This window comes from Watersipora subatra, chromosome 10 (genome assembly GCF_963576615.1).
Source record: "Watersipora subatra chromosome 10, tzWatSuba1.1, whole genome shotgun sequence".
In the NCBI taxonomy this organism is placed as follows: Eukaryota; Metazoa; Bryozoa; class Gymnolaemata; order Cheilostomatida; family Watersiporidae; genus Watersipora; species Watersipora subatra.
This window is the reverse complement of record NC_088717.1, coordinates 11002595-11016809: the sequence shown is the minus strand read 5'-3', so window position 1 is coordinate 11016809 and position 14215 is coordinate 11002595.

The window sequence follows — 14215 nt, the reverse complement described above, 5'->3', positions numbered from 1 at the left end:
TGTTGTAGGTGCAAAATATGTAGAAATGTGATTACAAGCTCTTAAAAGCTCAAAAACGAACAGAAAATCGCAGCCACACGAGACCGCCGTAGATTGGATTCCCTTTCCAAAATGGCTCAAATGTGATGTAGTTGTGAGAGATGGTTTCTGTTTACACTTTTTTGCAACCTTATTCGTGGAAATATTTTCACAATTATACTTCACGCATTCAATAAAACTATGTCTATTGTTCTTACGCGTGTGTTTTATCGTCATATTAATGCTGTCACTTTTAGCACTGATATCTTATTGTAACTTACCGTGAAAAATGGTTAAACTTTTTAACCTTAGCTCGATGGAGTACATATCATTGTCTGATAATCATGACGAGCCTGTTGGTCACCTGTGATAATCGAAAAGTGCTGCAAAAATTATTTTCGGAGTATTGGGTCACATGATCAGATTGTGGCTTGACGATTGAATAATGCTGAAACAAAACTGTAAAGTAGCGAGCATCTATATTTGATACGGGGTCTTCGGTGAAACTCGAAGTATTTGTCATAAACTAGTACTACGATAAGTTTTATATTGAGCTTTGTATTGGCCTTTCAATTCACGTGAGAACATACGTGACAAGACAATCTACGGCAGCTTTTCGTTTTTGAGCTTTTAAGTGCTTGTAATCACGCTTCCACATATTTGGCACTTACAACACAATAGAGTAACGCATGGTGAATCTTTTTATACCAAATAACTGTGATGTGAATTTTGTTGCAAGTCAACCATTAAATACTGCTGTAACATTGAGGGTGAAAAACTACGCTCAGTTCAAGTACCTCAACCTGCTATCAGATATCCATGAAGACTGACGCACCCTGAATCGTGTGCCAGTTTGCTAATGACTAAACTGGCACTACCAGATCTAACTGAAAGTGAACCTGGGCATCTTGCTGAGGCAAAATAAAATAGCAAACAAAAAATCTGATCGGACTTTCCAAAAAGTGTGCTGTTGCCACACTCAAAGCCTGGAATAGAGAGAGTTCGTTTCTGGCTAGCCGTTTTAGCAGAGCAAAGATGATAGTATGACTGGAACCTGTCTCTGCTTGCAGGATTACATCTTAGCATTGTGAGCAAGAGAGAGAAGGAGAGAGAGTGAAAGAGAGAGAGCGAGAAAGAGAGCGAGAGAGAGCGAGAAAGATGGTGAGAGAGCGAGAAAAAGAGCGAGAGAGGGAAAGAGTGCGAGAGAGAGAGTGAAAGAGAGAGAAAGAGCGAGAAAGAGCTAAGGTGAGAGAGAGAGAGAGTGGGAAAGAGAGCGAGAGAGAGAGAGAGAATGGGAAAGAGAGCGAGAGAGAGAGTGGGAAAGAGAGCGAGAGAGAGAGAGATAGAGAAAGAGAGAGAGAGAGAGAAAAAGAGCGAGAAAGAGCTAAGGTGAGAGAGAGAGAGAGAGTGGGAAAGAGAGCGAGAGAGAGAGTGGGAAAGAGAGCGAGAGAGAGAGTGGGAAAGAGCGAGAAAGAGCTAAGGTGAGAGAGAGAGAGAGTGGGAAAGAGAGCGAGAGAGAGAGAGAGTGGGAAAGAGAGCGAGAGAGAGAGTGGGAAAGAGCGAGAAAGAGCTAAGGTGAGAGAGAGTGGGAAAGAGAGCGAGAGAGAGAGTGGGAAAGAGAGCGAGAGCGAGAGCGAGAGCGAGAGAGAGAGAGAGAGAGAGAGAGAGAGAGAGAGTGGGAAAGACAGCGAGAGAGAGAGTGGGAAAGAGAGCGAGAGAGAGAGAGTGGGAAAGAGAGAGAGAGAGAGAGAGAGAGAGCAAGAGAGAGAGAGAGAGAGTGGGAAAGAGAGAAAGAGAGAGCAAGAGAGAAAGAGAGCGAGAGAGAGAGAGAGCAAGAGAGAGAGTGGGAAAGAGAGAGAGAGAGAGCAAAAGAGAGAGAGAGAGAGAGAGCAAGAGAGAGAGAGAGAGAGAGAGTGGGAAAGAGAGAGCAAAAGAGAGAGAGAGAGAGAGAGAGAGAGAGTGGGAAAGAGAGAGCAAAAGAGAGAGAGAGAGAGAGAGAGAGAGAGAGAGTGGGAAAGAGAGAGCAAAAAAGAGAGAGAGAGAGAGAGAGTGGGAAAGAGAGAGCAAAAAGAGAGAGAGAGAGAGAGAGTGGGAAAGACAGCGAGAGAGAGAGAGTGGGAAAGACAGCAAGAGAGAGAGAGTGGGAAAGACAGCGAGAGTGGGAAAGACAGCGAGAGAGAGAGAGAGTGGGAAAGACAGCGAGAGTGGGAAAGACAGCGAGAGAGAGAGAGAGTGGGAAAGACAGCGAGAGTGGGAAAGACAGCGAGAGAGAGAGAGAGAGAGAGAGAGAGAGTGGGAAAGACAGCGAGAGAGAGAGAGTGGGAAAGACAGCGAGAGTGGGAAAGACAGCGAGAGAGAGTGGGAAAGACAGCGAGAGAGAGAGAGTGGGAAAGACAGCGAGAGTGGGAAAGACAGTGAGAGAGAGAGAGAGTGGGAAAGACAGCGAGAGTGGGAAAGACAGCGAGAGAGAGAGAGTGGGAAAGACAGCGAGAGAGAGAGTGGGAAAGAGAGAGCAAAAGAGAGAGAGAGAGAGAGAGAGAGAGAGAGAGAGAGAGAGAGTGGGAAAGAGAGAGCAAAAGAGAGAGAGAGAGAGAGTGGGAAAGAGAGAGCAAAAGAGAGAGAGAGAGAGAGAGAGAGAGAGAGCAAGAGAGAGAGAGAGTGGGAAAGAGAGAGAGAGAGAGAGAGAGAGAGAGCAAGAGAGAGAGAGTGGGAAAGAGAGAGTGGGAAAGAGAGAGAGAGTGAGAGAGAGAGCGAGAGAAAACGGAAGAGAGAGAGAGCGAGAAAGAGCAAGAGAGAAAGAAAGAGAGCGAGAGAGAGCAAGAGAGAGAGTGGGAAAGAGAGAGAGAGAGAGCAAGAGAGAAAGAGAAAGCAAGAGAGAGAGAGTGGGAAAGAGAGAGTGGGAAAGAGAGAGAGAGTGAGAGAGAGAGCGAGAGAAAACGGAAGAGAGAGAGAGCGAGAAAGAGTGAGAGAGAGAGGCTCTAGTAATGCAAAGTCTAGTATTCTTTCATACCTTTTACATGCTCTTTCATAAGAAATGGCTCCAATCAATAGTAATCATACTGGCTTGAATGTCGGCCAGCCTAAGAAGGGCTGCACTTTTGTGTTCCACTTCGGCACCCAGTGAAAAACCAGCTGAAAAGCGAACACAATAGTGACAAGTTGTGTTGAAAATTCCCGAATGGAATGTAGAAACATTTTTTGATGCAGATCGCTCAAATCGAGCAGGGCGATAGACAGCGCTAGGGGCAAAAAAATTCAGAGATGCTCAATTGAACCCGCAACACTGAAAAATCTATTTAGTGCTCTGAGAGAATTTGGTAGACAGTGGACTACAGAAACCACAAATAGATCATTCCAAACACTTTTACCTCTGTAATGAACATATTTTGTGTGAGGTGATGTATGTCATGTTGCCAGCTCAACAATACTCCTTCTTTCATCCTTACCTCAGCAATCATCTGAGTTGAAATAGAATTGAATGAAACTCCTGTTAGCTACTTTGAAACTTGATAAGAGTGTTTTCAAACCTAGACTAGTAGCATTGTTATTTAGTAGTAATATTATGTAGTAGTATCATGTAATGAGAATTTATTAATTATTATGAAACTATGTATATATAATATTATATACTCTATATGTAATATTTCATATGTAATATTATACAATGTATATACATACATACGTACATACATACGTACACACGTACGTACATACATACATACGTACGTACGTACATACGTACGTACATACGTACGTACGTATATACGTACGTACATACAAACGTACATACGTACGTACATACGTATGTATATACGTACGTACATACGTACGTACATATGTACGTACATACGTACGTACATACGTACGTACATATGTACGTACATACGTACATACATACGTACGTACATACGTACGTACATACATACGTACACACGTACGTACATACATACGTACATACGTACGTACATACGTACGTACATACGTACGTACATACGTACGTACATACGTACGTACATACGTACGTACATACGTACGTACATACGTACGTACATACGTACGTACATACGTACGTACATACGTACGTACATACGTACGTACGTACGTACATACATACGTACGTACGTACATACGTACATACGTACGTACGTACATACGTACGTACATACGTACGTACATACGTACGTACGTACGTACATACGTACGTACATACGTACGTACATACGTACGTAAATACGTACGTACATACGTACGTACGTACGTACATACGTACATACATACGTACGTACATACATACGTACATACATACGTACATACATATGTACATACATACGTACATATGTACATACATATGTACATACATACGTACGTACATACATACGTACGTACATACGTACGTACATACACACGTACGTACATACATACGTACGTACGTACATATGTACGTACATACATATGTACATACATACATACGTACATACATACATACGTACATACGTACGTACGTACATACGTACATACATACGTACGCACATACATACGTACGTACATACATACATACATACGTACGTACGTACGTACATACATACGTACATACATACGTACATACATACGTACATACATACATACGTATATACATATATACCTACGTATATATATATATATATATATATACATATATATATATACATATATATATACATGTATATACCAACACCAACAGCACCAACAATGAAAAAAAAGTTATACATATATATTAGTATATATATGTATATATAATATTATACAATATATAATACTATAATTAGCGGTGCTGCCCGGCGTTGCACGGGTAATAAAAAATTCGTTGGACAGAAAATTGATTTGTATTCAACGTATAACAACATTTGTCATTCTATCTAAAAACTAACTAAAAACTAACTAACTAAAAAACTAACTAACTAAAAACTAACTAAAAAGAATGAACCCAAGAATACGGCGGTACTAAGAAATATGACAGAATATAGTAGTATTTTGTAGTTGAAATTTTGTTAGATTAATGTGTGCCAAAAATGATTGAATAAAAAGTTAATATTAATAACAAAGATTAGAAATTAACCAAGTAATAATAACAGGGATAGGAAAATAAATAATGTTTTAACTTCAAACATGATACTCAAGTTATGTTTAAAAAAATGCAAGTTGAAATCATAATGACGATAAAACAAACCTTAAAAACTTATATTATAAATTCAAAAGTTACACAAAGTTTAAAAATGTAATAAAAGAATGTAAATGTATGTGAATATAAGAGAGAGGAATAACTGATACTTGTAATTTTACACGATAAATCTTACAGTAATCTTACAAATGTTTGTTGTAAAATGTGAAATTAATTACGAATTACTAATTGGTTAGGTTTAGAAGGAAAGATGTGTAAGCTAATACACCTACATGTAGCTGTACAAACCGGGTAATAAAATAGTCTGTGGACAGAAAATTGATTTGTATTTAACATATAACAACATTTGCCATTCTAACCAAAAACAACTGTAAAGGTTTTCAAACTTTGTCAAACAACTTTTAAACTTCATATTACGAGGAAAATGATTTTTGCAAATCAAATAAATTAAAAAAAAATAAAACGACTATAAAAGGGTTTAGATGTAAAAGTGAAATAATTAGCAATTGCTAAATTGAGTCTGCTTTGCTACGAATGCAATAAGAGATGATTCGTTAATTATACAATTAATACGAACTGAGAAAACAACATAAAAGTTCTGAATATGTTGAATCAATAATAACAATTCTTGCATAGAAGTGTGGGTATAAAAGATTTAATGTTCCACCAGCATTTAATCCATCAAAACTCTGAATACGACGATATTGGTACGACGATATGTGAAAATGAGATATTGTAGTGTCTTTGTGATTAAAGGTGAGATAATCTAGTGGCATTCCTACTCGACATAATACATATGTCCGCGTGAAAAGCATTAACCTTTACAGAAATTTAGCAATTGAACCTTACTAAAATCGTGAAATAGAAGTTCACAAAAACGCAAAAAAGGCATCGTGTTTCATAGAGTTAATAGAATTTAATCGCCAAATTCTAATATCGAGAAAGTCTATTGTTGATATCGTTTTGCCAGAAACAAATTAGCCCTAATTTGGCGAGAACAAAAAGTATCGCGTCTCGTAGAGCTAAAATAGTTTATAGAATTGTAATTGTCACATAATTTTGTATGAAAAAGGAAAACGATATATGCATTATGCATAAAGAGAGCGCAACTGCATGAGCATCTGTGGTCTCGTGGTTAATACGTTGAATTATCAATCTGTGACGGTGATCTTTGTGAGTTCTAGTCCAGCATAAAGTAGAAATTTAAATCCAGAATTTCAATAGCTATAGCTGGACATAACAAAAAACTGAAAAAAACACCTTGAGAAATATATATATATATAGATATATAAAAAATATATAAAAATAGATGTACCATTACATGTATTTATAGTATTATATATGTACATTATTTCATCACTTTGTCCTCTAAACACAAAATAATATTCATACTAATAATATTATATATGTTTTTATATACGTATGTGAAAAAATTCCTGTGATTGTGCTTCCTGTCTGTCTTTGAATGCATCAGAAAACAGAAACCAAACTCACTTACCTCTAATCAAACTTCTTCCGATTTTGATGAGCTAGCATGTTTGCTGCCTACATACACAAGATACTAATTTTTTCAGTTTGTAAAATGTGGATTTGCTGGCTCATGTTTTTCTGCTCATACATTTTCATCTCTCGTTGGTTGACCAGTTAACATATCTACCACCAAATACCTGTAATTAGTTCAGTTTTTAGTTATTGAACTTTGCACTTAGGCTCATCTAAAGTGCCAGCTTTATTTCTAAATAGCACATTTAGTTCATTGGATTCGCCCTTCTTAGAACTTGCGGCCAGCATTGCTTGTAATCTACTTTAGGTACTGTCTAACACTGTATCAGCAAAATTAAAACTCAACAAGCAGCTTGGTTAATTTACGTTCAATTGAAACTGTACCCGAGTTGATTCCATGTTTTTGTCGTGATTGACAGACAACGACACAAGGAGCAAGAAAAGGCGGATATTGAAAATGCAGCCACTCCAAAAAGCGGTGTCAGACAAAACACAACTGTAGCCAGGCCAACAAATATAGAAGAAGAGTTTGGGTTCTAGACAGCTTACTGTGCAACTATATGAATTGTTTTATTAAATGCTGATGTATAAACTAGGTTAATCAATCCTCATCAATGGCTTCGGCTACACTGTGATTGAAGAGTATGCCAAAAATTTCATGACCTATTCACTTCTGTTGATTAAATACAAATCAACTGTTACTGTATGACAAGCACCAGCTTTCATCTCACTAAAGAGTGAAACCTCAACACTCTGCAATATCTGTTTAGTTCTCTTGGGGAGTTTGGTGGACAGTGGGTACAGTTTAGTCTTTTTTGTTCAGTGATTGGTCCACCCTTTTTGAATAGTTTTAGTCTGTTTTCATTTATAGTGCAAACAATATATCATTGATCTTTATGTTAATATTTGAAAACAAGTATATAGCTTGCCCTTAAAGCTGGTTGCTCCTACAATCCTTAACTTTCTTGTTGAGTACCAAAGTGTTCGCGTAAAGAGGTTGTTGAGCAGAGAGGTTCAATATTGAGTGTTGAGCACTGAGAGATGAGACCTGCAACACCAGTGTGAACACATTTAAGTATAGTTTTGCAGCAGAAAGGACTGATTAATTCTGAAGAGCTAATGTTATTCATGCTTCTGGTGACTTGCAACAGACTCAAGTTATTGGTAAGGTTCATGTGTTGCAAGTCTTCAAGTGCCACTAAATCTTTTTGTCATCTAATCAGCTTCTATAGCCACTAGTTCCAAAGTCTGCTGCGAACATGGTAGATAAAGGAGGATTTTACGAGCTGAGATAACTTTGCGGTTTCGCAGCGTTTTATTTGGATAAGAAAAAAGAAAAAAATGTCACAGTATTTCAGAAGTTATGTTCGAATAAAATTTTCGTACAGTCATTTACAGACCTATGCAATATACAGACAAAAATATTATATAAACAAAACTATATTCGTTATTTTAAAACTTGAATTTTGCTATGGATGATCTTCACATATGAATGCTTGAGTTGCTTTCGTTATTACTTTTTGTATGTTGTATTGCCTCTCTACTAATTATGTCTAAATGATGATCAAGACAAGATTAACCGTTAAGTTTTCTCTCATGAGTAAAGATGCTAGAAACAATACAAGTATTGTAAATAATTTGCTGACCTTAACTTTGGCACGATTTAGATTGTTGCATAAAAAAGAAAGAATAAGTATGGCTTTTTTATTCGTTTTATTTATTAAGGAAAATCCATTAGTCGAGGACCTCACGACTACTGCTCTGCTCTGTTATCGAGCGCGTTCCCTTTGTATACATTAACTTTACCCGTTCCAAATAATGGAACCGAGTAAAAAAAAAACTGATTAACAACAAGAATAAATGGAATCGCTAGTGCGCTAGCATAGTTATAATAAACTAACATTACAATAATGATACAACAGAGATGAAGGCAAAACATTATAGTGATACAGTATAAACAAACAAGATATTAACATTTTAATAAAAATAGCAGCACACCATGCAATGGTGTGTAAGTAAGTGTATGCAGGAGTATATGTAACAAGTGTATTTATAAGAGTGAGAAAGTCAAAGCCCGGCGTCCAACCCACACTCCCTTTCATTAGATACTGTGTCTCATTTACTGTGTTTAAATATTCTGTGTCTCATACTGTGTCTAATCAAGATATACATGTATATCACAACTTTTTGATATTGGTTGCTATGACGAATGATATACAGCCCCCCCAGCCTGTGTATATTACACAGTAGCTTGCCATTTTACTTCTAATATTGCATTTTTCCTATTACAGGGGAGAGATATAAACATATAATTTTTACCTTTCATTATTGCTGTTTATTGTACATAATAACACCCAGTACATTACAGCTACCATTGCAGCTATCATTGCAGTTTTCCTATTGCACTGCGGTGCCATTTGACTGATAATATTGCATTTCTCAACCGGCAGTACCCTTTTTTTTCCATTATCACTTTGGTCATAGGCTGTATGACAGGAGAATTTCAAGTATTATAAAATAATATTGTTGAAGATAATGCAAAATGTGATTTGCAGAACATTGAATACATCATAGCCCCGTGCAGACCTATGCTGAAATCTTGTCTAATAAATGGTTTTATGAAGTGCAATCAGAGCTGCATGGACAAGCACTTTTGCATAGCTCGACCATTTGTTTAGTACTTGAATCAACTAATCGAATGTGACTAGTGAATTTTTTTTACAATGTGATACCAATAATGTCTCGATAGCGTTGACAGTCGACTACACAATGTACATGACTTTTAGGGATGTAGTTGGTTTTGCCACATATTCTTTTCAAAGACGCAGCTTGCTTATTTTACTTAGTAAGAAACTCGTTTTTGGTGTGGGCAATGATATATAGCCCCTCCTAAGATAGACAATGGGCATAATGTAGGCGGGGCTTTTGGGGGCTGTATATCATTAGTGTAGGTAGCGACGGTACTGTGCCGATACAAAGAACGTAGTTCTTTGTATCGTTATCGTAGTTATTCTACGTAGTTTGCTTGACAGAATTACCGTAGACCGGTAGAACTGGTAGTCGGTACTAAGATGTTTACACAGCATTTAGAAGAAGCTAATATGACAAGCTTTTAATTTTCCTTGTTTGAGGCGTTTGAGACATTGGTAATAATGTATCTGTAGCTGGATTTAAAATTTTATTCTAGCCAACACAATCAAATACAAGATAAAATATATGCCCATAAAGCTGCGTAGGACTAGACTTTCATCGTAATAGCCGATGTGAATAAGAGAGATAGAGACAGGTTGTATCACTTGTTACATCATTTTGGGCAAGCCTGGTCATGTTTTTTGGCCTGAGCGTTTTTACCGCGATCAATTTTTTTCGATTTTAATTTTCAAATATCTTGACAATGAGATTGCCTAACACAACAAACAACATATCATCTGATAGACAAAGAAAAATACTTTCTTTTAAAATCAACTCAAATTTGGCACAACCACATCTGTAAACAGCTTCATTGTTTACAAAACACTTGAACCCTTCTATAGCATTCAGCAGCATTAAGACACAACTGTAATACACATTCTTATTGCCACTGGTAGCTCCTATGCCAAATGATAAAAATTGTTTGGACAGAGAAATAACATACTTGATTAGCACAATCTAAATCTGCCTGCTTCAGATGTGGTTGAATTAGTCTCTATTTTTTGCAGATGAACAGGCTGCAAACATTTTGGTGATTTGGGCATAATATTTTAATTACAAGGAACTTTGTAAAATGGGCGTTGTAACCTGTGAAACAAGAACCAAGGTAACTCCATCTCAAGGGAACTTGGTGATAGAGTTACTTTGTTTCTTGTTTCACAAGTTACATCACAAGGTAACCTTGGGATGTGAAAGACATCAATAAAATGAAGTTTTGAAAAAAAGAAATGATCATTGCTTCTTGTAATACTATTTTTGTATAAGATCATAATACATTAATATTAAACATATTGTTGAATACAGTGATATTATGCCGCAAAGATATTTGTTTAACATGACAAAACAAAAAACTCCAGGAAAGGACTCTATAGAAAAAAATATTGTGGCGTCTGATCACCGAGACCAGAGTTGGGTAAAAAAGAGAAGCCGATATCGAGGAGATCAACATCACGATTGAGTCATACTCCAAATTGGCAGACGACATGGCCCCTGGTGATACCAGGTCATAAAAGCTTGGCCCAATTACACTTGCATGACAAAACAACTAAGGCAATCGTCTGTTCAGAGTAAGAGCTGGCTAAACCATTTCATGCTTGTATGGAGGAGCCGCGACAAGCGCCAGCCACTATCAAACCCTGTTGAGGCTCTAATATTAAAGGTAGCCAGGGCTAAAAGTAAGGAAGCCAAAGCTGTGCTAGAAGCCAAGCTAGAGTTAGTTAAGCCAAGAACCGAGGCTACAAACAACCCAGAGTTCATCAAACAACTCAAAACTTGACTGAAACAACTCTAGAGGAAACTAGAGAAGCATTGACCCAATATTTCAGAGCTAGTGACACCAGGTTCTGTTGCAACAACCCTCAGCCAGCTCGGAACAGTCGGCAGCTAATCCAATATGAAGAGTGGATACAGTTTTATGCCATGACAGCCGATCTTGAGTGACCCTTGCAAAGAAGTATGGACGCCTAAAAAAGGCGCAAATCCCGGAAGTTAAGTAAGCCAGAGAGTTTGCACCAACACACAACTAAGAGTAAATACTTTACAGGACATATACTGATATGTATCAACTGAAAACTATTCATCATTTTTACAAACCTGTTGACATGCTCAATCAGGTAAGTCTGTTGATTCTCGCGCAGAACTATTGAGCCAGTTACAGCTGTTAGAAACAAAGAGAACATTGCTCGGTGGGCTTCCTAGGCTTGGATGAGAAGTCTGTGGACATGGGTAAAATCATGGCAATGCTAGGCATGGACGAGGCCGTTGGACACTCTAACACTTGCAAAGGAAAGCATCTTGACCAGGCTGCCTCCATGAGCGACTCTGGTTCAAACAGATAGACTCATGTTGAGCCATGCCTAGTTGGTGCTCTGCCCTCTAACGATCGACTGAAAACAGCTTGAATCGTGTCATTCAAAGAGGTAACTAGCAGCCAGCCAAGCAAAAATGAACCTCGTAAGATTCAAGAGACCCGAGTGAGTAGAAGAAGTCAAATGAGCTGAGTTTGCTGAGATGGCTTGCATCTCTTGCCTGACTGAGAAAAAAGAGATATCCCAAAAAAGCCGACCGGAGAACTGACTATGAGTCGAACTTCAACACGACGCTGAAATTCATGGGTAGAATTAGAGAAGCTACCTGCCAAGCTGAATAAAAAGAATATCATCCAGACAGAGCATTTCGTTACTGATGCTACCTAGACCAAAGTTATTAGTGCTATGCAACAGAGCCCGGCTCCTGTGAAATGTGTGGTGCCATCACCAGCATCTGGAGTAGTATACAACACGTATTACAGCACTTGTTCATTTTTGTGTGTCCCTGCTGATAGCAACACAACCCACGTGTCCATTTGATGTCACACTGAAAGGCACAAAAAGTGGTAAGTGCGGTAGTGCTGGGTAGCTCATTGACAAGGCTTAATATAGCAACTTCATGAAAAAAGAATGGCGTTGCGATCTCCCGATGAAGCCGTGTAACCCCACGCTGACCACCTCACACCGGCAGTTTAAGGAACCAAGTGCCAAGTCGGGCAGTATGAACAGGCGGGTGCCTAAAAAAGCAAGTCAACCAAAACGGCTGATTGAGTCACCAGTGATGAAGACAAATGGGGTGATTTAGGTTCATTTTTCCACAACCGAGCTAGTCTTGATTAGTGGAGCGGTCAGTCGAGAGCCCACCTACCAAGCCGACGCACTGAGGATCGTTCAACATAAACTGAGTCACCTTCGAAGCAACTAGATTGCATGTTGGGCTGTCCTGCAGCGGATGTGCCTTTCTACCGCGACGAGAAATAATGTGCTCGCCAACTTTTAGAAAACACCTGTCAATAGTATGAACTAGCCCTGACAACAGCCAGCCTGATGCGGCCTAGACAATGACAGAAGAACATCGCACTTTTTGCAGAAGCAGAGGTCTATCGCTTAAAGTATGAAGTCTCGCAGCACTGGCTCTCATCTCAGCTGATCTTTTTTCTTGACGCAGAATGGGTAGCCCCCAGTGCCTCCGCTGAAGAGGGAAGGAAAATGTGGTAGCCAATCCTTAAGAGTAGAGCCGGTTAAAGAAAATAGGGACGACCAATACCATGACTGGGCTGAGCTTTGACTTGGCAGATGACATGATCTCCAACGAAAGTTCTGTTAAAACGATGGCCAATTGACGAGGTGCATGGTCAACTTGAGGTGCATGGAGCATTGTTACAGAAGTGACCTTAAGAAGATCACCTGAAAGCCTCACCACAAACCGTCACTTATATGTTCATTGTATTTTTAATTGTATCGTTATACAGCTGCTGAGAAATATATGCAGGCACTGCCTTGTACTCGAGTGGTTTATTTTGTTGAGGGACAAGTAGAACAACTTGGTACATCCTTTTACAGTATGGTAAGTGGGAAGACTTTTTACTAAAAAGTTGGTACATTGTACCAACTAAATGCATAAATGTTATTTTACCAGTGTTTGTACCAAAGGGAAATGAATTTGTATCAAAGTGAAATGCGCTTTAACTAAAAGTAATCCTTAAATTAACTTTGGAAAAATTGAGATTCATTGATTTAGGTGAACTTCAATTGTGCCAAAAGCAAAATTGACGATTGCTTGAATGGTTCACTAAGTTTACTGAATCTCAGAGGTAAAATAAAGTTCAAACCTACATGTATGTAGAAAATTTTTAGCAGGTTAAGACGAGTGTGCTGAATAGAGTTAAATATATTCCTTTTGAGTGAGAAATTTTAAGTTTCATCTTTGCATTGTGTATTTTGTGCTTTTCATCACTGAAGCTTTGGACATTTAAAACCCACAGTCAGGCTAAAAACTGATTATTATTTTATCAGCCTATTTGCACACTAAAAATTATTGGTCGTATTTGTAAAAGACATTAACTTTTGCATGACATCTACATGTATGTGTACATATTGTATATAAATCTCGGTGTTTGTCTTTTTGACCAAGTCGTTGGAACATAGTTTTTTAGTTAAAGAACATGGACTCCACATTCTAAAGGTTTTGCTATGATAACAACTTGATCGAACAGCTAAAGTATATCTATAAATCTCAGTGTTTGTCTTTTAATTAAATTCTGTGTCCAGTTATAGCAATTAAAATCTAGCAATAAAAAATCTGTGTGGCACTAGATTTGGTCCTGGGATTGCCGGATCGAGAAAACTTCACAATTAAGCTACACAGAAAACAATGGATTTATCGGACAAATAGTAATTACATTGGTTAAGATACCCATGCTTGAAGCACCTGTTTGGGTTAATAACTAGTGTGGTTGAACGTTACGTGTAACGATCGTTAACCTGACCTACAACCCATGTATACCTTAAATAAAATGTTTTAGTAACTATCGAGCTT